At 40.2% G+C, this 21,550-nt stretch overlaps 1 protein-coding gene across 1 annotated transcript in view; it reads right to left on the bottom strand.

Moving 5' to 3' along the window:
• Positions 1-12,700: 12,700 nt before the first annotated feature.
• LOC309629764 (uncharacterized protein) overlaps positions 12,701-21,550 on the bottom strand; it is a 57,451-nt gene continuing 48,601 nt past the window's right edge. The window contains exon 5 of the mRNA XM_082394275.1: positions 12,701-21,228. The gene's annotated coding sequence lies outside the window, so the exon portion shown is untranslated. The remainder of the gene's footprint in view (positions 21,229-21,550) is intronic.

The following is a 21,550-nucleotide window of genomic DNA, read 5'->3' as shown; positions in this document are numbered from 1 at the left end:
CTCTGACTATCAATAGCACTAACATCACAAGAAGAGAGAGAACTGAACATGATGTGCCTCCTGATGGGAGATCCAATACCATCTTTGACGAAATATCGAATCTGAATCAGATCAAGCATCTAAATCTCATAACAAGGTTTCAGGAAATACAGAGGCCTGTGAAACATATTAACACCATAGGAATACAATAAGGAAAACCAGACTGTGGGAGACTCGACAGAGATAACCTGTTTTCTTAAATCTATTTCGAAGGAAAAGAAGGGGGAGGAGAACCTACAGCTTAATAGAAACTCAAGGCACAAACTAAATGCAACAAGTGGACATTTTTTGGATTCTCATTCAGACAAATCAACTTTTCAAAAAGTGATGAGAGGGACTTCCCTGGTGGCACAGTGATTAAGAATCCACCTGCCAATGCAGGGGACACAGGTTTGATCCCAGGTCCGGGAAGATCCCACATGCCTCAGAGCAACTAAGCCTGTGTACCACAACTACTGAGCCTGTGCTCTAGAGCCTACGAGTCACAACTACTGAGCCCGCGAGCCACAGCTACTGAGCCTGCGAGCCACAACTACTGAGCCCACATGCCTAGAGCCCGTGCTCTGGCACAAGAGAAGCCACTGCAATGAGAAGCCCGCACACCATAATGAAGAGCAGCCCCCGCTCACCACAACTAGAGAAAGCCCGCGTGCAGCAACGAAGACCCAATGCAGCCAAAATAAATTAATTAATTAAATTAAGTAAAAACAAAAACACTTAAAAAAAAAAGTGGTGAGACCATCAGAGAAACTTAACACTGACTGGGCAATAGATGCCACTTAGACTTATTATTTCAGGTGTGGTAATGGGGTCATTGTAATTTTTGGAAGGTCTTTCTCTTTTAGAGAAATATTTGTGGATGGAATGATATCATAGCTGGCATTTATTTCAGTATAAACCAGTGTGGGGAAGGAGAAGTGGACGGCATCACTGGAACAAGAGTAGGCACAAGTTTCTAATTGTTTTAGCGACATAATTGGTATACTCAGGATCATCCTTCTAGTCTGTCTCCTTTAGTATATGTTTGAAATTACCCACAATAAAAAGATTTGTTTGGGGCTTATGTCCAACCACCATCCCCCTTTGTATTTCTAAACCGCATACCAAAGAAAATGTTCTTCAGAAGCAAGAATTTCAAAGACTCTAGTGGAATCCAACAAAATTACATGAAATGGACCAATCTCACCTCTAAGGAAAAGCCAAGAAAAAGAGGCCTTGATTATCTTGATTATTGTTCTATACAGGATTTCCACTCTAGAAAGGGAAATCCTGTAGCACTTAGTGCTCTCAGTTAAATATTCCATACAGGAACCATAAAGTGTTGTTGAAATAAATGAAACCTTGCTGTTCATCCAGATGTGCTGAGTCAGTGCTCCTCTCCATCCCTATCTGACCTCTGGAGGCCTGGCCAGAGCAGCAATGCTGGAGACAGGCTTCAATGGGTCCATTCATCAGAATATTTTAAAAAGGAGACAACTGAGTGTTTAACCCAATTTTATTTGTCATGTTTTTAAAATGTTAATGGTTGCTGGGCATGTAATAGTGCCTGCAAGTGTTCATTGAATGAATATTTGTGTATATAGTATTTTACAGGATTTACACTTATACTTCAGGGGAGAAGATATTCTAGTCATTCACCAAAACACGGCCTGGACCGAGAACACAATTTATGGGGCATAACCTCATCGTGATAGTGAGAACTGCTGTCCCTTTCATTCCTTGATATTAATGTTCCAATACCTGGTGCTCTGAGGGCTTAACTGGATGCATGAGTTTCCTACAGCTGCCATAACCGATTCACAAACTGGGTGGCTTAAACAGTAGAAATTTATTGTCTCAGTTCTGGAGGCTAAAAGTCCAAGGTCAAGGTTTGGGCAGGCTTGGTTCCTTCTGAGGGCTGTGAGGAAGAATTGGTTCCACGTCTCTCCCCTAGCTTGCAGTGGTGTGCTGACAATCTTTACCTTGGCTGGTAGGAGGATCACTCTGATTTCTGCCTTCATGTTCACATGCTGTTCTCCCTGTGTACATGTCAGTGTCCCAAATTCCCTTTTTATGAGGGCACCAGTCATTGGATTAGGACCCATCCTAATGACCTCCTTTTAACTTGATTACTAGGCCCTATCTCCAGGAAGGTCACATTCTTAGGTACTGGGGGTTAAGACTTCAACATATAAATTTCGGAGGGACGTAATTCAACCCATAACATGGGAGTGACCCTTATTTTCCCAGGCTCCCTGTCCTTGGGGATGAAAACTCTTGAGTTTTCCAAGGAAGCCACTGGACTCCAAGGCCCCAAGCTTTCCTTCCTTTTCCTATTGGCTATAAGGCAGGCTTCCTGGTCTTGCTCCTGAAGCTTTCTCAGCAGATGAAGCTGTGGTTCATGTTGCCTGTTCTAGCTCTGGGTGGCCTGGGTTTGTGGCTACTACCTCCCTGTCACTGGAATATGATGCTCATCTCTTTCCTTTCACTGCAATAATCCTTAAAGCTATAGAAGAGTTTCTCCCCTGCCAGCAAACACTGTGCTTTTGGCCTAACTTCCAGTGGCCTGGCCTTATACTGGCTGTTACATTCTTTAAGCCCTCCTTCAAAAGATAGCCTGCTTGTTTGAGGGACTTGGGATATATCTCCCAGATCTAGAGAAATGTGGGCAAGTAATAGCGCACCTCTCCTCTATTGCCCTTGAACTCTTCTCCAGGGATCAATTTTCCTTCCTTCATTCAAGACATGATACATCCTCTGCATTTCAGGGTACCGCAGTCCCCCTAAATCAAAGGCAGCCTTCATCACATCTTTGTTTAAGACTCACCTTGATGTTCTAGGAGTTTGTAACTTCCCAAAATTCACTATCCCACTTCCCAAGACCCCGAGGGGGTCTCATGCAAACGGGAGTCCTAGTAACCGGCCAGGATACTCAAGATTTCCCATGGCCAATGTGCAAACCAGGTGTCCATTCAGCTCTCAGTGTGTGAGAAACATCTTCACATAACCATCATTCCTGCTGTTTGGAATCTGTGCTCAGAGCAAACAAGCAAAGGAAAGCCTTACCCTTTCAGATATGTGGAGTTCCAGCTGGATTGGCTGCATTCTTAATCACAGTGCTTCCAAAACTAGAGCTGGAAAGATGACAGCTATGGACTCATGTTCCTTTAGCCGAAGAGTGCCAAGCATCATTAGCAGAGAACTTCAAGGAACTTATGCTCACCTTGTGTTTTCAGAGAGTAGACGGTTATGCTCCAGGTCACCACACAATAGTAATAATTGCACACTGAGACCTCAATTGCAAGAAAAAAGTGAGTAACCTGGGGAGACAGGACCAGGGGCTGGAGAACCAGGAAAAGGCCCAGAAATTCCAATGGCTCAGACCTGGGGGTGGAGATGGGGAGTGGAAGAGGGAGTTCTGCTCCAATCCACTCAACTCCCACCTAAGGCTGTGTGTGAAGGTGAGAAGCTTGTGAAGCCAGACAGACTTGGGTTCAAATCCCAGTTCTCTTACTAGCAATGGGAACCTATCTGTATCCTTGCCTCAGCATCCTCATCTGTAAAATGAAAGTAATAATAGTACCTGCCTCACAGGTCTGTTGTGATGAATACATGGGATAATGTGTAAGAAGTACAAGGCATAGGGCTTAATACAGAGTGAGCGCTCAATAAATGTTAGCTATCATCATCATTCTTGTATTCAGTCCGAGGTATCCTTGTGTCCTAAGGCTCTATTCTTCTGAAGGAACATTGATAACCCTTTTGGCCCTGGCTGCTTGCATTTATGGACGAAGAATTTCCTCTCTCTAAACTCAGATTGGCACTTTGAGGTCAGTGTTATCCTATTAAAAACATGCTGGCCTGTTTCTCCCAAAGGCCAGGGCAGAACTGCCCAATTTCTTTGGCATTTTGTAAGATGGAGGTGCTTTCTCCAATGTTACATTTCATAGTCACCCTCTCTTCACACCTCCCATTGCTGTGGGGTTTTGCTTGCCCTCCTGCCCTCCTTGAGAGCATCTGCTCCCCGGGGTGCAGTTTGATGGAGTATGGCTAGCTCATCCATCTCACCAAAATAAGACACAGAATGTCCACAAAATTGGAATTGTGTCCCCAAATGCATGGCTGGAAAGACTTGGATCTGAAGGAGCTTTCTCTAATTGAGAACAGGGACACAGGCAGCCTTTTACTCATGAGTGATAGGGTGAAACTCTAGCTGCAGATGCCCAGCTAGAAAGGCTGTTGCCATGGTTGCTGAGGCAGGCATAGAGAAGAAATACCATTTTGCACTAATAGATGGAAAAGATAATACCTCACCCTCGTTTCTCACAGTGTGTCTTTAGAAGGGCAACAGCAGTTGAATAGAAAGTAGGAAAAACTAGTAACAAGAAAAACTGACGCATTAACTCTAGGGACAAAAAGGCAAAATTACTTATTTTTCCATTATATATGTCATCCCAGAAAAATCACTTGACATGCCAGCAGTTGCTTGTATTCGCAATTCACTTCTCCTCTTCTTGACTGACTGGTCTTGGCTCTCTGGCTGGTCCCTGATTGCCCCAGAGTCTCCTCTGGGCCCTCCCCATGTGGGGGAGCTGGAGGAAATCACGGTCCCTGGTTAATCCACACGGAGACCAGCTGCAGCTTGTTTTCCCTCTGAAGCGTATTTCTTTTTCCATTTGAGAGCACCTGGGTTTATGACCCCAAGTTATAGCACAAAGCACCTATCTTTGGTCAGGGGTTGTCCCTGTTGTGTCAAGGGTGATTTTGTTTAGATAAAAATTGGGTACGTTTGATTATTAATTTTTTGGTGAGCCTCTGCTGCATTTTTGACTGGAAACCTGAGAGGGGGACACTGCAAACACAGAACAGCGCTTGTGCAAAATGGTGACTAAGGTGTTTAAGTGTTCTTGTGTGTTGGTGATGGGGGCAGGGGGTGGTGCCTGGGGAAGCTGCAGTGGTGTGTGTCAGCTGAATAATTATAAGGGCCAGGCTGTTTTTCCCTCAACACTTCCTACACACGTCTTCAAGCATTTCGTCTCTAATCATTTTCCAAACCTACTCAAAGCTACAAGGTATTTAGAACCTTCCTTTAGTTGATGAATTTTAAAACCTCCCTTCTGTTGTAGGAAACACGGTTCTGACACAAGGAAGCAAGGACAGGAGGCACTAAAACTTAGCTTGATTCCCCTGGGGTCTGAACTCCAGTTCTTAGAACTACACCCAACACCAACGACATTATTTCCTTTAGTCATTATTATCCTTCCAAGATACTGTCCTTATGACTGTCTTTAAAATTACATTGTAGGTGACATGTCAGGCAAGCTCTCGCTTTATTTGCCAAAATTTCTGTTGTGCTTTACAGTCACCATGATTTCGACATCCATTTCATTATGCATGTTGCTACCTGACTTCAGTGTGCCTAATGCTCTCGGATTCAAGAGAACACAGACCCTATCCCCGGGGTGCAGATGCTCTCAAGGAGGGCAGGAGGGCAAGCAAAACCCCACAGCAATGAAACAAGGGTCGCAGCAGAGATAAAAACACTCGGAGCGATCTCAAGTCTGTGTGGTCCTGCAGCTGCTGTGCTCACCCTCATCAGACCCGAAGCCCCCTTCTCATAACAAACATTTTGGAACACCCCTTAACATCCTGACGTGGAATTCCTGGATTATATAACCTGCTTACACACTTCCAGAAAACCAAGGTAATGTCCTAAGTGTAATATGAAGGAGAAAAGCAAGGAAAATAACATAAAAAAAGTCATATATATTTTAACATGCAAATACTCCAGCACAACTACACTGTAAGATACATGAAAAGTCAGCTCTTATACCCACTTATATTGAAAATGTTTTATTTAATTTTTATGTGTGTTTACATAACTTTATTTAATACTTTATTATATCAACATATTTAAATTATGTCTAATATGTTGTTATTTATAGTCAATGTAATATTTTTGAGTTTTTAAAGTACTCGACTTTTTGAAATCAGGACTAAATTAGTATATTGTACAGATTAGCATGTTGTAAGATTTTATAGAGAGAGATGTAGACATATAATGACTAAGAATGCAGAATATGATTTGTTGATTTAGTGACTCAAATGGCATGAAGGGCATTGCTGTTTATGATGTGATTATTTTTGGAATGATGAACAACTCAAAAAAATTTGGAATGGAAGAAAGCGATTTTCCCTCAACTTAATCCTAGTTGAATATCTGGAAAATTCAGTGTATGCCAAAAACCATATAAGAGAAAGTTCTTCATGTAAAGTGGAGTTCAGTTCTAAGTTCTGCTAATTATAATTCATCTTCATAAATTCCCAGCAAAACACTTTAAAATTGTGTACGAAACAATGTGATTCTTTGTTGAGCATGACTGTCCACACATTGCAGGATGTTGCCTATCCCTGGAACCACCCAGAAATGCCATAGCATTCTCTAAACAACCTGACAACCCAAAACCCTCCATTGGGTTCCACAAAACCCCTGAGGAGGTACCACGGTCCCCATTGAGAATCCCTGGTCTAAGATCCCTGCTAGCTCTGAAATTCAGTGGTTCTGTTTATATACTTTACCCCCAAACTTAATCTAATTAATTATTTTTAATTCCTAGTGTGTGCCTTGTCAATGAGGTAGGCAAAGATAAACCTGTGTCTTGTTCCTTTACAAAGACTTTTACAAATTTATCCCTAATGCCTAGCATAGCCCCTGATATATGGTAGATGCTCAATGAATATTTTTGAGTATATGCCTACATAGAGGAAGGATACTCAGGAGGTATAAGACATGAGTCTTTTCCTTACATTCTAATTGAAGATGTTATACATTTCCAATACATTCTAATTGGGAAATTAAGAACAACATGTGACAACAATAAAAGATGAGTACAAAATAATACTTCATTAAGAGGTGCATCTTATGGTAGAAGCTGTAAGTATAATAAAGTGGTGAGAGAAATTACTGAGGTAGCTAGAGAAGTTTTTGTAGAGTCAGTGGAATTGGAGCTGGGCCCTGATGGAGGGAATGAACTTGTATGAGGATAGGGGAAGGCTTTCCAGAGAAACTGAGAGGATGCAGGGCCCAGAGTCAAGAATGTGCAAGGGCTGTGTGAAGACAGGGCTGGGAGGCACCCGGCTCCACTGGAAGTGCAGCAAGGTTCACATTAACGAGGTGTGGGAACATTGTGGTTAGGTGTACAGGGCCCAGATTTAGAAGGACTTGGAATACCAATTATTTGAGACTTATTTGAAAGCTTTTAAGGAAAGGCTAAAGTTATACACTGTTTTAGAAACCCAAACAAAATGCTTACATTGTTGGAGGAGGGAAGGACTGTTCATGGCTGAGAGCGGAAGTGGTCTAAACAGTAATGTGCTGGGGCCAGCTTGTACCAACTCACAATAGTGATTATTAAATTTTTAGGAATTTGGCAAGTTTGCTGTTAAACATAGCTATTATTAAAAATCAAGTTATAGACACACACTACTGAACCAATTATATTAAAAATAAGGTAATACATACTCAAAACTTAGCGCTTGCTAATTATTTTACCACATTTTACTATTTTCTGTGCTTTTGAGGTTGTTTACATCTACTTATCAGAATGGTGGAAGCAATGTATAATGCTGCTGTGTGTCCCTTCAGCGATGGTGTGGCTTGAAATCAGTGGTGGTGAGAGTATGAACGCTGTGGAAATCAGAAAATGCTTTGTATCAGTGCTCGATATGTTTTGTTGATTGTAGACTTAATAAGATGATGGAGAAAATGTTAATAATCCAGACGAAAACTTTAAAAGTGCATCATGTCTCTAAGCCATTGCTTAGAGAATAGCATAAAAAAGTGAGGGAATATTCTTTCAGTATTTATAAATGTTTTTTCAGCTTTATTGAGGTATAAAATTTCCTCAAAAAAAGTAAAAATAGAATTACCGTATGATCCAGAAATCCCACTCCTGGGTGTATATCCAAAAGAATTGAAAGCAGAGTCTTAAAGAGATATTTGCACACCCATTTTCACAGTTGCATTATTCGAAATAGCCAAAAGATAGAAGTAACCCAAGTGTCCCTCAGTGGATGAATGAATAAACAAAGATCGTATATACATACAATGGAATTTTATTCAGCCTTAAAAAGGAAGGAAATTCTGATACCTGCCACAACATAGATGAACCTAGAGGACATTATGCCAAGTGAAATAAGCCAATCACAAAAGAACAAATACAATATGATTCTACTTATATGAGGTGCCCAGAATAGTCAAAATGCTAGAAACAGAAAGTAGAATGGTGATTGCCAGGAGGTGGGGGAAGGGGAATGGAGAGTTGTTGTTTAATGTGTATAGAGTTTCCGTTTTGCAAGATGAAAGGAGTTCTGGAGACTGGTTGCACAACAATGTGAATAAAGTTGCTACTGAACTGTATACATAAAGATGGTTAAGATGGTAGATTTTATGTTATGTGTATTAAACCACAATTCAAAAAAAGATATTTCATGCCATGTGGCACTCATAAAACTGATTCATTATTGACATCTGAGATTGCTTTGAAACAGGATAAAATATTGACATCTGAGATTGCTTTGAAACAGGGTACTGCTCAGGCCAGGAGTCGAGCACTAAACTGGAGGGGAGTCAGGGAACCCGAGACCACTTCTGGTTTCATCAGTGATACGCCATGTGTGAAATACAGTTACTGCACCTTTGGAGGATTTGATCAAATGTTCTTACTGCCTTCTAAAAAAAAAACTAGATGTTTTAAGTATGAATGGGGTAATATTTGTAAAACTACAGAGGCTCTTTACCAAGAAGAAGACTTTAAGAAAAAAAAGTATCACTAGTGTTATTATGCTAATTCTATAAACATTGTTACATTGTTAAAAGGAATCTGTCCATTTAATGGTCTGTGCTAGATATCTATTAATGATAGGCCCTTTGTCACAGCAAGTAATATTTAGTTTCCAGAAACCGATCTTTAAAAGCCTGCTTTGTCCAACTTTTGAAGTCTATCATTACGGGGATTTATTTTTGGCACTGGATCCTGGAGCTTTGGCTAATAGCAGTCAACTGAGGTAATTCCACCTTAATTTTGCAAGTGTTCTAATGGCAGTAAAAATATATTACCCGTGAATCATGGTGACACTCAGCACAAGAGCTCAACATTTTATAAATAAAGCTATAAGAGCACAGGAACTGTAGTTCTTATTTTTCATGGTCATTTTTTGTTGGAAATACTTTTATTATTTAGAGAAATGCAAATAATTTGGGGGGATCGAATTTCATTACAATTAATATACACATAACAAAAATGTGTTCAATTCCAGAAGCGTTTGTGGTATGATCAAGTAATCTAGATTCAAATTCCCTGGAGGAGTTTTTATCCTGTGTTCTTGGTACCAAAGAAAGTATCACCATCAACAAACAAGTGCAATTGTTTTAATGATCCTTTTAAATTAATTTTCCTGTTTGATGATGAAATGCCATTTCTTTCTGTTTCCTAGACTGCTTTCTTTCCTATACCTTGTCAGTTATTTGTCATGCTTGCTCTTATGCTATATCAGTAGTGAGGAGGGGGTAACAGAGGACTCATGTAGCAGAAAACAAGGGTCTTTTGAAAAAAAAAAAAAAGTCATAGATTATAAGCCAGAGGCAAGAGCCATGTTTCCAGCATACAATTCTCATCGTGCTTGGCATTTTATAGCCATTAAAAATCACTATTTAAGATCAAATGATATTTTTAAGGTACTTTGCAATGCAGGAAATAATTTTTTAGTATTATTTTTATTTTCAGGGTTCATGGCTTTCTAAATCTTAGTAAGATTTTATGTAATAAGATAATAAGTAATCTTATTTTTGAATGGGAATATTAAGGAAAGTGAGACTTTCTAAAATTAGGGAAATTGGGACTTCCCTGGTGGTCCAGTGGTTAAGACTTTGCCTTCCAATGCAGGGGGGTACAGGTTTGATCCCTGGTCGGGGAGCTAAGATCCCACATGCCTCGCGGCCAAAAAACCAAAACATAAAACAGAAGCAATATTGTAACAAATTCAATAAAGACTTTAAAAATTGTCCACATCAAAAAAGATCTTTAAAAAAATAAAATAAAATTAGGGAAATTAAGGAAAATAACAATTAAAACTAGTATTGAAAGAAACAAAAACCTCTGCTGATTGTCTTTCTTATCTTACCATTTCCAAACTGTTGTCCACTTGTATGATATACATGAGCAAGAGATGAACCAAAGCTCACTGATTGAATGAAATTGCCATTATAAAAATAATATACTTTATTGATATGAATATATGCAAATTGATGGAAAATATGTTTGTTATTTCCAACTCAATTATTTCCAGAAGCAAATACTTTCATTTGTTCAAAGCTTATACCAAATACAGTATTCTATTAATTGTTAGAAGCATTATAAAATAGCACATAACAATTTCAGAAGAACGTATCTAATGCTATCATTTTTTTTTTTAATGCTATCATTTTTTTTTTTTTTTAATTTGGCTGTGCCAGGTCTTCGTTTTGGCACGTGGGATCTTTAGTTGTGGCATGTGAGATCTTAGTTGCGGCATGCGTGTGGGATCTAGTTTCCCGACCAGGGATCGATCGAACCCGGGCCCCCTGCATTGGGAGCGTGGAGTCTTACCCACTGGACTACTAGGGAAGTCCCAAGTCTCCATATTTTTAACAAAGAATCACAATCTTATTAAGCTAGAGGTTCCAATTTTTTACAAACTTGTAGATTTGAAGTTCTCACAATTTCCTTAGATCATGAAATAATCACCATAGAAGTTCTGGGCCAAAAAGGGGAAGAACAGATGAAGAAGGAATATTTCCTATTCTTTCTTTTTTTTTTTTTTAATTAATTTATTTATGGCTGTGTTGGGTCTTTGTTTCTGTGAGAGGGCTTTCTCTAGTTGCAGCGAGCGGGAGCCACTCTTCATCACGGTGCGCGGGCCTCTCAGTGTCGCGGCCTCTCTTGTTGCGGAGCACAGGCTCCAGACGCGCAGGCTCAGTAGTTGTGGCTCATGGGCTTAGTTGCTCCGCGGCATGTGGGATCTTCCCAGACCAGGGCTCTAACCCGTGTCCCCTGCATTGGCAGGCAAATTCTCAACCACTGTGCCACCAGGGAAGCCCCCTATTTTTTTAAATAGATGGAGATGATACAAAAATGTGAAGCTATAAAGCCAGCAGCCACTTATGACCCCTCAGCAGCAGAGTCATGAGGCTCATGGCCACAGGAATGGAACGTGTGTGAGAACTCCCATCACCAAAGAGGCTGGGGTGGTCTGGCTTTGAGTCCCACACTTCCTTTTTTTCATCTACTTAGTTGAGACTTTTATCCTTAAAACTAGACTTTGTGGGGTTTCCCTGGTGGTGCAGTGGTTGAGAATCTGCCTGCCAATGCAGGGGACACGGGTTCAAGCCCTGGTCTGGGAAGATCCCACATGCCGCGGAGCAACTGGGCCCGTGCGCCACAACTACTGAGCCTGCGCGTCTGGAGCCTGTGCTCTGCAACAAGAGAGGCCACGATAGTGAGAGGCCCGCGCATCGCGATGAAGAGTGGCCCCCGCTTGCCGCAACTAGAGAAAGCCCTCACACAGAAACGAAGACCCAACACAGCCAAAAATAAATAATAAATAAATTTAAAAAAAAAAAACAAAAACAAAAAACTAGACTTTGTGGAGACAGAATGGATAACTTAATTCTAGATCATCTCTGTTGGTTAGCATAACAAGAGCCAGGACTGGAGGACCTGCTCACAGTTGTACATCAGGAAAGTCCCAGCAAGGCAGGAAGAGAGTGGCCTAGCTTTTGATTCCGGGAGCGCCCAGAGTGCTCTAGGGTCCAGGAGAGGAGAACAGTGTTAGATGAGTAGAGGGGAAGCTATACACAGAAGCACGCTTTCCGCACATCTCGTGTGGTTTCCTGGAAGAAGACTTCCCAGCAAGGTGCCCTGGAACAACCTCAGAGTGCCAAGAGGCCAGGCAGAGAGAGAGCCTGAGTTAGCTTTCCTGAGGAACCCATAGTGGTGTGGAAGGAGGTGCCTGCATCCCCTTAGGCAACATTAGAGTAGCAGAGACTCTGCCTGGGAAGCTTGTTAGGGTGGGTCACCAATGCCAGGGCAAAAATAACTCTGTGGTCAAGGGCTATAGTGAGGGCCACCTAAGCCAGGGAAGGGACAGCCAAACCTCAGGGGCTCTGCTGTGTCAGATGTTGAGTGAGCAGGTGGGGACTCTGGGTGAGCAGATCATAGGACTGGCGTCCACATGGGAAGCCAACAGAGCCTCCAGCCTGAAGCGGCATCAAGAGAACCAAAGGACAGTATGTGGCCCCTTAGTACCCTCCAAGATCCCTCCCCCAACTCCTCCACTGCAAGGACACTGCAAGCTGTCCACCCCCGGACTCCCATGCCATCTCAAAGAAGAAAAAAAGAAAAAATCAGAAGGAGACCATTGAACTTGGAAGAGACTAAGCTACCGGAAAAAAAAAATTATAAATGGTAACTCCGTATTGAAACAAGCACTGCTATTACACTGTTAGACAGGTGCTTATGCCTTGGCTGGGAGCCTAATTACCCTTTAGGAAGTTGCATGTATAGAAGCAAAGCATTTATAAGTTCCCACTGAACAACGTATAAACAAGCCTTTCAGGCACAAGCTCTTCTAATTTTTTAAAAAATTTATTTATTTGTTTTTGGCTGCATTGGGTCTTTGTTGCTGCGTGCGGGCTTTCTCTTGTTGCGGCGAGCGGGGGCTACTCTTCGTTGTGGTGTGAGGGCTTCTCATTGCGGTGGCTTCTCTTGTTGTGGAGCACGGGCTCTAGGCTCAGGGGCTTCAGTAGTTGTGGCACACGGGCTCAGTAGTTGTGGCTTGCGGGCTGTAGAGCGCAGGCTCAGTAGTTGTGGCGCACGGGCTTTGTTGCTCCATGGCATGTGGGATCTTCCCAGACCAGGGCTTGAACCCATGTCCCCTGCACTGGCAGGCAGATTCTTAACCAGTGTGCCACCAGGGAAGTCCCTCTTCTAATTTTAAGACTACCAGAGTGATGAAAATCTATATGCATTTATTATTGTTGGCAGAAACTTCAAAATATGCATATAATACAATAAGAAAACACTTCAGTAAAGAAATCAAGGCAAAAGGAAAATAATGTTAGGAAAAACAAGATGAAGCCATAGATAATTTCTAGTTTTAAAATGCATGCTTAAAAGCAGGCCACAAATTTGGCCCTGAGCTTCCTAGCAGTTAATGCAAAAAATAAATCACTAGTTACGTGATTCTTGAGATTTTGTTTTGGCCGGATTTCTCAGGGAAAAATTCAATTATTCCTAGTACTGTGGGCTGAGAAAATTGTCTCCCGTGGATCCTCAACAGAGGACTTCATGTCATGTAGTTATCTAATACAATGGCTAACGCTCAGCGGGAACTATCCAGGTAGTTTGTCTATTTTGTCACCTTCACATCTCAGAAAAACGCTATGAGGCCCTTCCGAGATAAGGAAACTGAAGCTCAGAGAAGTTTAATACCTTGGCCAGGTCGTACAGTTCATACACGGTGGGCCTGGGACTTGACTGGGTCTGTTAGTTAGTCATTTTAAGTCGCTGCTGTTGATGACTGCTTCATGAACAATCACCCTAAAATGCAATCAATACGTCCCATGTGGTATTTTTTATAATGACCTCAATATCCAATGCTAAAAATGTGTGTCAACAAAGCAGCAAGTTATCGTCACACTAGGAGCTGAAAGCATTACTTGTAACTCAACTGTAGTTTTTTCATACTGTATTCTTATTTCGTACTTTCCACCAGTAAAATTGTTAGAAATAGAAAAATATGGATATTCTTTTTCAAGGTTTCAACTGTTTCTTTAGTAAATAGAACAGGTCTATTTCAAAATTCCATATTTTCTCTTTCATATGGATCACAGCTCTCGCACAGACTATGAAGGGTTTTTTTCACTGTCTATAGGAATTAAAGTACAGTTGTCAATTCTAGAAGCTTCTTCCTTAAATATACTGCCATCTTTTGTTTAATTTTGCAGCTCTGTGGAAAATAACTTTTTTTTTTCCTACTTGCAAAAGGAACTTTTCCAATCAAAACCTGTTGGAAATATAAAATAGTTCTATTTCTATCAAAGAAAACCTTATTACTTATACGCAGAGTATTTTACTTTTGTGTCAAATTGAAGAGTGGCATTAACTGAATGCCCACAAAGCATCTTAAAGGCTAAGGAAGGATTAAAGTAAAGGCTAAACTCTGAGACAGGTTTATGTACACTGTGGTGCACTTTCCTGGGGCTTAACGTCTTTTCTCCTATCTGTAGAGGATATAGAGGGCAGCGTTTCTGTCATGAAATAGGACTAATCAACTTAGTTGAGTTCGTATTTAAGGCAAGGTGAATTAATTAAGACAGTCTGACACAGTTGTCAGATGTGTTTTTCAGCCTGCATTCAGAGAAGCTTCTGCAATTGAAAGACAAAGTTTGGATGGTTCTTCTATGAGCAATGTCTAAACCAAGACGTCTTCACATTGGATGTAAGTACACAAATCTACACATTGGTTAGTCCAAACTGAGGCTAGTTACTTTCAGAAAACATGTTTGCACATAAAAATAAAGGGACAATTTTATCTTAAAAGGAATACGGTTCTGTATGGGTCTAATGAAAAATGAAGACGTAAGGAAATATTCTTGTATTATTCTTGTGTAAATACCATCAACAGCATTCCTCCCCAAACCACTGGGTATACTATAAAACATGATACACTTGGGAAAAATAAATATGTATAAAGAAATACTTAGACTTATCTATAAATTTTATTGGCTTCATTACTAACAGTATGTTAGCTAATAAATTCTTATTTGGCTGAAGTTACTAAAGAGTAAAGATTTATTTGGCAGTGAAGTAAAGATTTATTTGCCAAATAAATAAGTAAATACTGCCTTGCTTTAGTTTGTTTTTTTAAGTAAAAGTAAAAGGAAGTTTATTTGAAATAGTCATTTCAAAGTTGTTATATAAATTTATTAAGTGTTTCATTATCTTTAAATAGATTAAGTACCTGCTTCTGTGTGTTACAGATATACATTTACTCCCCATTCTTACTTTAATGGCCTCCCATTACTGCAGATAACTATATGCAAAAAAATTGTCACGAGGTATGGACCATGAAATGACAGAGTAGAAAATTTGGGGGAAAAAAATTGAGGAACAATCAATGATAATCATGAAAAAATCTCATTTTAATATTTCTTCACTCTTTCTTTAAAAAGATCTAAATGAAATATCTAAAATTCGGTTCAATTGAGCACTGCTAGAATTTCACTTTAGTCTATGTACAGATTTATATATAATGGGTTTTGCTTCACAATCTTTGGAAGGGAACACAATGTATACAAACTGTGGTAGCACTTAAATTATGTTGATTTCAAGAAGAAAATTACATAATTTCTACTTGCTTAATGATGACAAAGGCTTATCCCTTTTCATTATAATACTTGCAGATAGACCTAGAACTTTTCATTTCAAGAAGACATGGGTGGATCTGACGACCATGAGCTTCCACAGTGAAAAGAAATAGGAGGTGAGGGAAGCAAGCCATCTGTCATCAGCAACACTTTCTAGGGAATGTGCATTTAGATGCATTTAGAAGAGTGCTAAAGTATATGCCTTCAGTAAAAGTGAAATATATTTTAGGGCCACTACCAAGTGCTTCGGTATTAACGGTCTTTGTTGTCAATACTACTTGCCACTATAGTGCTAACTCATTTATAATGTGCTTGTATAACAGAGAAAGTGCTTATTGTTATTTAAAACCAAAATCAAGTCTAGCTGCCTTCTAAAGTGAGATGTTAGTGGTATAATTCAAACAAGTAGAAATCTCTAAACTCCCCTACCCTCAGCAAAGATGAGTTGGGGAGGAAGATATGAAGAGACTAGAGTCAAAGGCCCACTGAGGAAAGGCTAAGAGCAGACTCAGGGAGAGGGGCTAGAGTGGTCTCTGCAAAATAAAGTGGGAAGAATTGGGGTAGCAGCTGAGAGAAGGTTTAAAAAAAACAAAAAAAAGAGCAAGAAGCCAGAGCTTGCATTGTCAAAATTGCCCAAAGGACTGTTTCACAATGGAAAAGTCTGATGTTCAATTTTAAGATGTATTTGACACACACCTTCCCCAGTCGGCCAAGACCTTGGTAAAGTCAGCTACACACACGTGTTACCTTGTGTTAGTGGTTTTAAGTGGATATCGAGGGAAGTGGACTGCATTCTGAGTCAGTGTAGAGCAGAGAGGAGGGAAAAGCTTAAGGGAGTAGACTGGGAGCCCCACAGTGGCGTAAACTCAGAACCCGAGCACCCACGAAGGTGAAATCCCCAGGATTGGGCAGAGCCTTGTAGAAGATGTGGGATAGGGGCTGAAGGTGATATCAGCTGCTCAAATTTTAAGGAGTAATGTCATTTGTCCTGTTATAAATGACCATGCTGCACATTTGGGTTGAAGATATTTTAAGTGTAACTATTTCTTCCACTTGAGATAAGTGCTTGGATAATTTTAGAATTCCCGTGTAATCTTCTCAGGAAATACATGTATCTACAATTAGAAACAGTCAAATATTTTATGCCAGTTATGCATCTAGTTTTAAACTTTATTTCAATTAACAAGTATATTTTGAATATCAATACAATTATTTTTATTTTATACAATTAACATTTATATAATTATTTAAAAAAAACTTTTTTCTTATAGGATATAAAAATAGACATTTTTCACGCTTCTAACTATAGCAATGAAAAATTGCCGTGATGTCTCTTCTCACAGCTAGTTTTTCTGCTAAAAGTATTTGATCATGAAATGCTTTGGGGCAGCTCTCTTGGCCTTCCTAATTTAAAAAAAGATTTCCCATTTATTATTTTAAAACACTGAAAATATACTTAAGGACAAGTGAATTACACTTTAGCATTAACATGCTTTTCAGCACTCACATTAATACAGGATACTTAGAACAGTGAATACGTGAAGCTACTAAGGATTGTTTTATAACTTAAAAACCTCTAAGAATATCTCCCTCTAGTTTTAAGAATTTATATCTGTTTTTCTCAGAATTATAGAAATACTTTATTGATCTGCCTTTCAAATGTAAAAACTTACCAAATACAGCAGTTATGTAAAAATTAATTTATCTTAATGAATATAATCCCAGAATTCATGCAGCATACGTACAGTAAGTATTCTATATATAATTGCTTAAATTCAGGGTTGGCCAAACTCAAATTGTACTGACTTTAATGAATGGTCATAGTAAAGCCATGTAAAGAAATGTAATGGAATTGGTACCCGGCTGCAATGCACAAGGCAGGCAAGCGTCCTCCATGGTAGCAGTGCTCAGTAAGTATCTGCTGATTCGGCAAGGGCTTTGGTTCACGGTTCGGCAAGTTCATGGAGTTCATGTCTTACTACTATTGCCCTAATCAGTTGAGACAGAATTAGCACTAGCTAAATCTTCTGTGCGCTGCCTGGAAGGGTTTGTTGAGGGTAAGAGTCTGAAGACAGAGATTAAGGAGTCTTCATCCTCCTAAAGTGCTGGGCATCCAGGATCAGAGCCCCAGGTCAGAGAAATCCAGCCTGAATGCAAACCTAAGCACGAGGGCGTTCCTGCATTGGGGCTCACCAGACACGCTCTGCATTCAGAACGGATATCCCAGTCTACGCTTTGACTCAGGAGCATTTCATCTGCCACAGCAAAGTGACCTTGGTTCAAAAATTGTCTGCATGTTTCTAAATATGTAGAAGAGGATACCCTGAAAATGTGAAAGTTAATGTTTAAAGACTCATGGGTTGATCCATGACCGAGGAACTCCAAAACAGTGAGTTTGTAGAAACATACATTTGGAGCTTCAAGTATTTATCTACCTAGCTGGTAAAGTGAAAGGTCTGGTCAACCCCAGAATACTTCCTTGGAAGTGTCTGATTATATTTGCTTTAAAATATAATTTGGTTTAGGGCAGTGAAACTATTCTGTATGAGACTGTAATGGTGGGTACATGTCACTATACATTTGTCAAAACCCAAAGAATGTAAAACACAAAGAAGTGAACCAACCCTAAGGTAACCCGTGGCCTTTCAGTAATAGTGAGGTGTCAATGTAGGTTCATCATTGTAACAAATGTGAGACTCTGGTGCAGGATGTTGATAGTGGGGAGGCTATGCGTGTGTGTGGGAGAGGTATATGTGAATTCTTTGTACTGTCTACTCAATTTTGCTGTGAACATAAAATTGCTCTAAAAAATAAAGTCTATTAAAAAAAAATAAGAACAGTATGGAGGTTCCCTAAAAAACTAAAAATAGAACTACCATATGACCCAGCAATCTCACTACTGGGCATATACCCTGAGAAAACCATAATTCAAAAAGAGTCATGTGCCACAATGTTCATTGCAGCTCTATTTACGATAGCCAGGACATGGAAGCAACCTAAGTGTCCATCGACAGATGAATGGATAAAGAAGATGCGGTACATACATACAATGGAATATTACTCAGCCATAAAAAGAAACGAAATTGAGTTATTTGTAGTGAGGTGGATGGACCTAGAGTCTGTCATACGGAGTGAAGCAAGTCAGAAGAAGAAAAACAAATACCGTATGCTAACACATATATATGGAATCTAAAAAAAAAAAAAATGTTCTGAAGAACCTAGGGGCAGGACAGGAATAAAGACACAGATGTAGAGAATGGACTTGAGGACACGGGTAGGGGGAAGGGTAAGCTGGGACGAAGTGAGAGAGTGGCATGGACTTATATAGTAATACCAAATGTTAAATAGCTAGCTAGTGGGAAGCAGCCGCATAGCACAGGGAGATCAGCTCGGTGCTTGGTGACCACCTAGACGGGTGGGATAGGGAGGAGATATGGGGATATATGTATATGTACAGCTGATTCACTTTGTTATAAAGCAGAAACTAACACACCATTGTAAAGCAATTATACTCCAATAAAGATGTTAAAATATATATATATATATAATTATAAAATATACATATATAAAATTTGGGACATTCAAAAGATAACAGGCACAACATTAAAAATTGCCTTCATCCATTCAGGCTGCTATAACAGAATACTATAATCTGGGTGGCTTATAAACAGAAATTTATTTCTCACAATTCTGGAGGCAGGGAAGTTCAAGATCAAGGCACTAGCAGATTCAGTGTGTGGTGAGGACTTGCTTCCTGGTTCATAGATGGCCTTCATCTCACTGTGTCCTATGTGGAGGAAAGGCTGAGGGAGCTCTCTACGGTCTCTATTCTAAGGGTACTAATTCCATACACGAGGGCTCCACACTCATGACCTAAATCACCTCCAAAATGCCCCACCTCCAAATACCATTGCTTTGGGGATTAGGTTTCAACATAACGAATTTTGAGGGGAGACATTCAGTCTATAGCACCGGGCTATAATTTTTTTTTAAGAAAATTTGGGCACTAATAGATGTCGTGATAAGTAAATAAGCACTTTCTCACAGGTGTAAAGATGAAAAGAAACTAGAGAAGCCAAGTGGAGCCCAGAATTGTAACATTCAGGTGTGGTAGATGCCAATGACTCATGGTCCTCCCCAGGGACCTTCATGACATAGGGACATTTCTGTAGACTTGGGAATAATTTACATTTTAGGTAAAAATTTGGTAGACTGATTAAAAATAATAAATTACCATGTCAGAAGTGTAACAAAATTTTATAGATTACATTCAATCTCTCTGGCATTGCAAAAAGAAAGAAAGCCAGATTCAAGCACCATGGAATCCAGAACAGGTATGGTACCAAGGAGGGCTTTAATGGTAAATTAGATGAGACTTGTCTCCGATGCCTCATTTCTTCAACTCCGTTGGCCCAATAGACTTAAGTCCCCCCCTCATTTCACTGAACACATGAATAACAGTGAAAAAAATCCAGCTGTGTTGTTGCAGACCATGGGCCCTACAGAGCCTCGTAGAAATATGCCTATGCCTGGGAAACCTGGTAGTCCAGAAGAAAGGCATTTGTGTCGATTGTCTAGTGGAATGACATTAGAAAGTAATCACGTGGCCTCAACAGTTCTTGCTGCCTTACCCGTATCCCCTTTCTGAGTTCACCTGCAACCATAGAGGTCATTTCCCATCCCAGGCACCTGCATTTCTCTGCTTCAGACTGAAGGCTTTCTCCCGCACTGAAGGAGCTTGTTGGATCTAGCTCCGGCATAACCCAGATGCAAGGGAGAACTGTGCCCTCCACCAGTGGCTGACAGAAATCAATGGGTAAATGGCCAGCTCTATGTCTTTCACTGGGACAATTATGAGGTGTGTACTACAGGTTTTCTTAGAGGGTCCTCAGAAGGTTGTCCATAGTGGTAACTCACAGATTAGCTCACCCCTTATTGGCTTTTTTCCCTTCCTGGTCTCACTTACCCACTCCCTCATGTAGGCTTCCTGGGATGACCTCCCAAATAAATTACCTTCATTCAAGTCCTTGTCTCAGGCCTGCTTTGGAGGAATCCCAAAGTAGGATAGTCTCATCCACTTTTGGTGAGTAATCTCCATGGCACTTCCCTATGGTGACATGTGTGAAGTAGCAGGGTGGTCAGCCTCTAGGCAATGCTTGCTCTGGAGGGATTCTGCACTACTCCTTTTCTTCCTTCTCGTTCCTCCAGATTTGTTTCAGGCATCACATAAAATGCAAGATGAGCACTATATGTCACAGCTTCAAAGATTCTGTCTCACTCATAGGTAAGTTCAGACTTCTACCAGAGACTGTCAATTCATGACACAAATCAAAGTTCAACAGTGTTTCAAAAGGAAACACCACGTTGTGTCCCACACTGTTCTGTTGTGTAAGGGACGAGGTAAAAAAAGGTGGCTGTGCGCCAAATCTCAGGTGCGGAGGGCCTGAGGTTCTAAGCCAAGGAGCAGTGTCCTCGCCAGAGATGCAAGCCCACAGCTGACACACCTGGCCTGAGTTCTTTCTTGGCAGCTCACCCTGGCTGGCAGGCATCTGGCAAATATTTTTACCCTGATTCTGACTGGTCACTACTCTGAGGCCACTATCAGAGAGGAAATTATATTGACCTCACAGAAATAGTGAAAATAAATCCACATTAAAAACCTTAAAAAAATGTATATGAATGGTGAAAGCCAGTGATAGGTGACCTGTGGACTTGAATTCCGAAGTTGATCAGTAGCTTTAGGCCTGGAAAAGAAGTTAAAGAAGTGACTGCTTATTTAAATACCGTTATATTTTTAGTTTTGGAACCATATGAATGTATTAACTCTTTTAAAAATTAAATCGAATATGCACCCGAGAAAGAAAAAAACATCACTACTTTGAAAAGCAGAACATTTTCTTCCTGATTTCCTTTTTTTTTTTCAAACATAGTTGTAGTTATCTCAATTTTTTTTTTAAGTAACTATTGAGGATGAAGAAGCTAAAGTGACCTGTTTGACTAACACTCATTTAATATTTTAAATTATTCAAAAGATGTTAAGAAAATATAAGACAAAATTTTACCCCT

Source organism: Balaenoptera borealis (assembly GCF_965194805.1).
Source record: "Balaenoptera borealis genome assembly, chromosome: 5".
NCBI classification, from domain to species: domain Eukaryota; kingdom Metazoa; phylum Chordata; class Mammalia; order Artiodactyla; family Balaenopteridae; genus Balaenoptera; species Balaenoptera borealis.
Note: the sequence above shows the minus strand (reverse complement) of the source record. Positions and strands in the feature narration are given on the sequence as shown.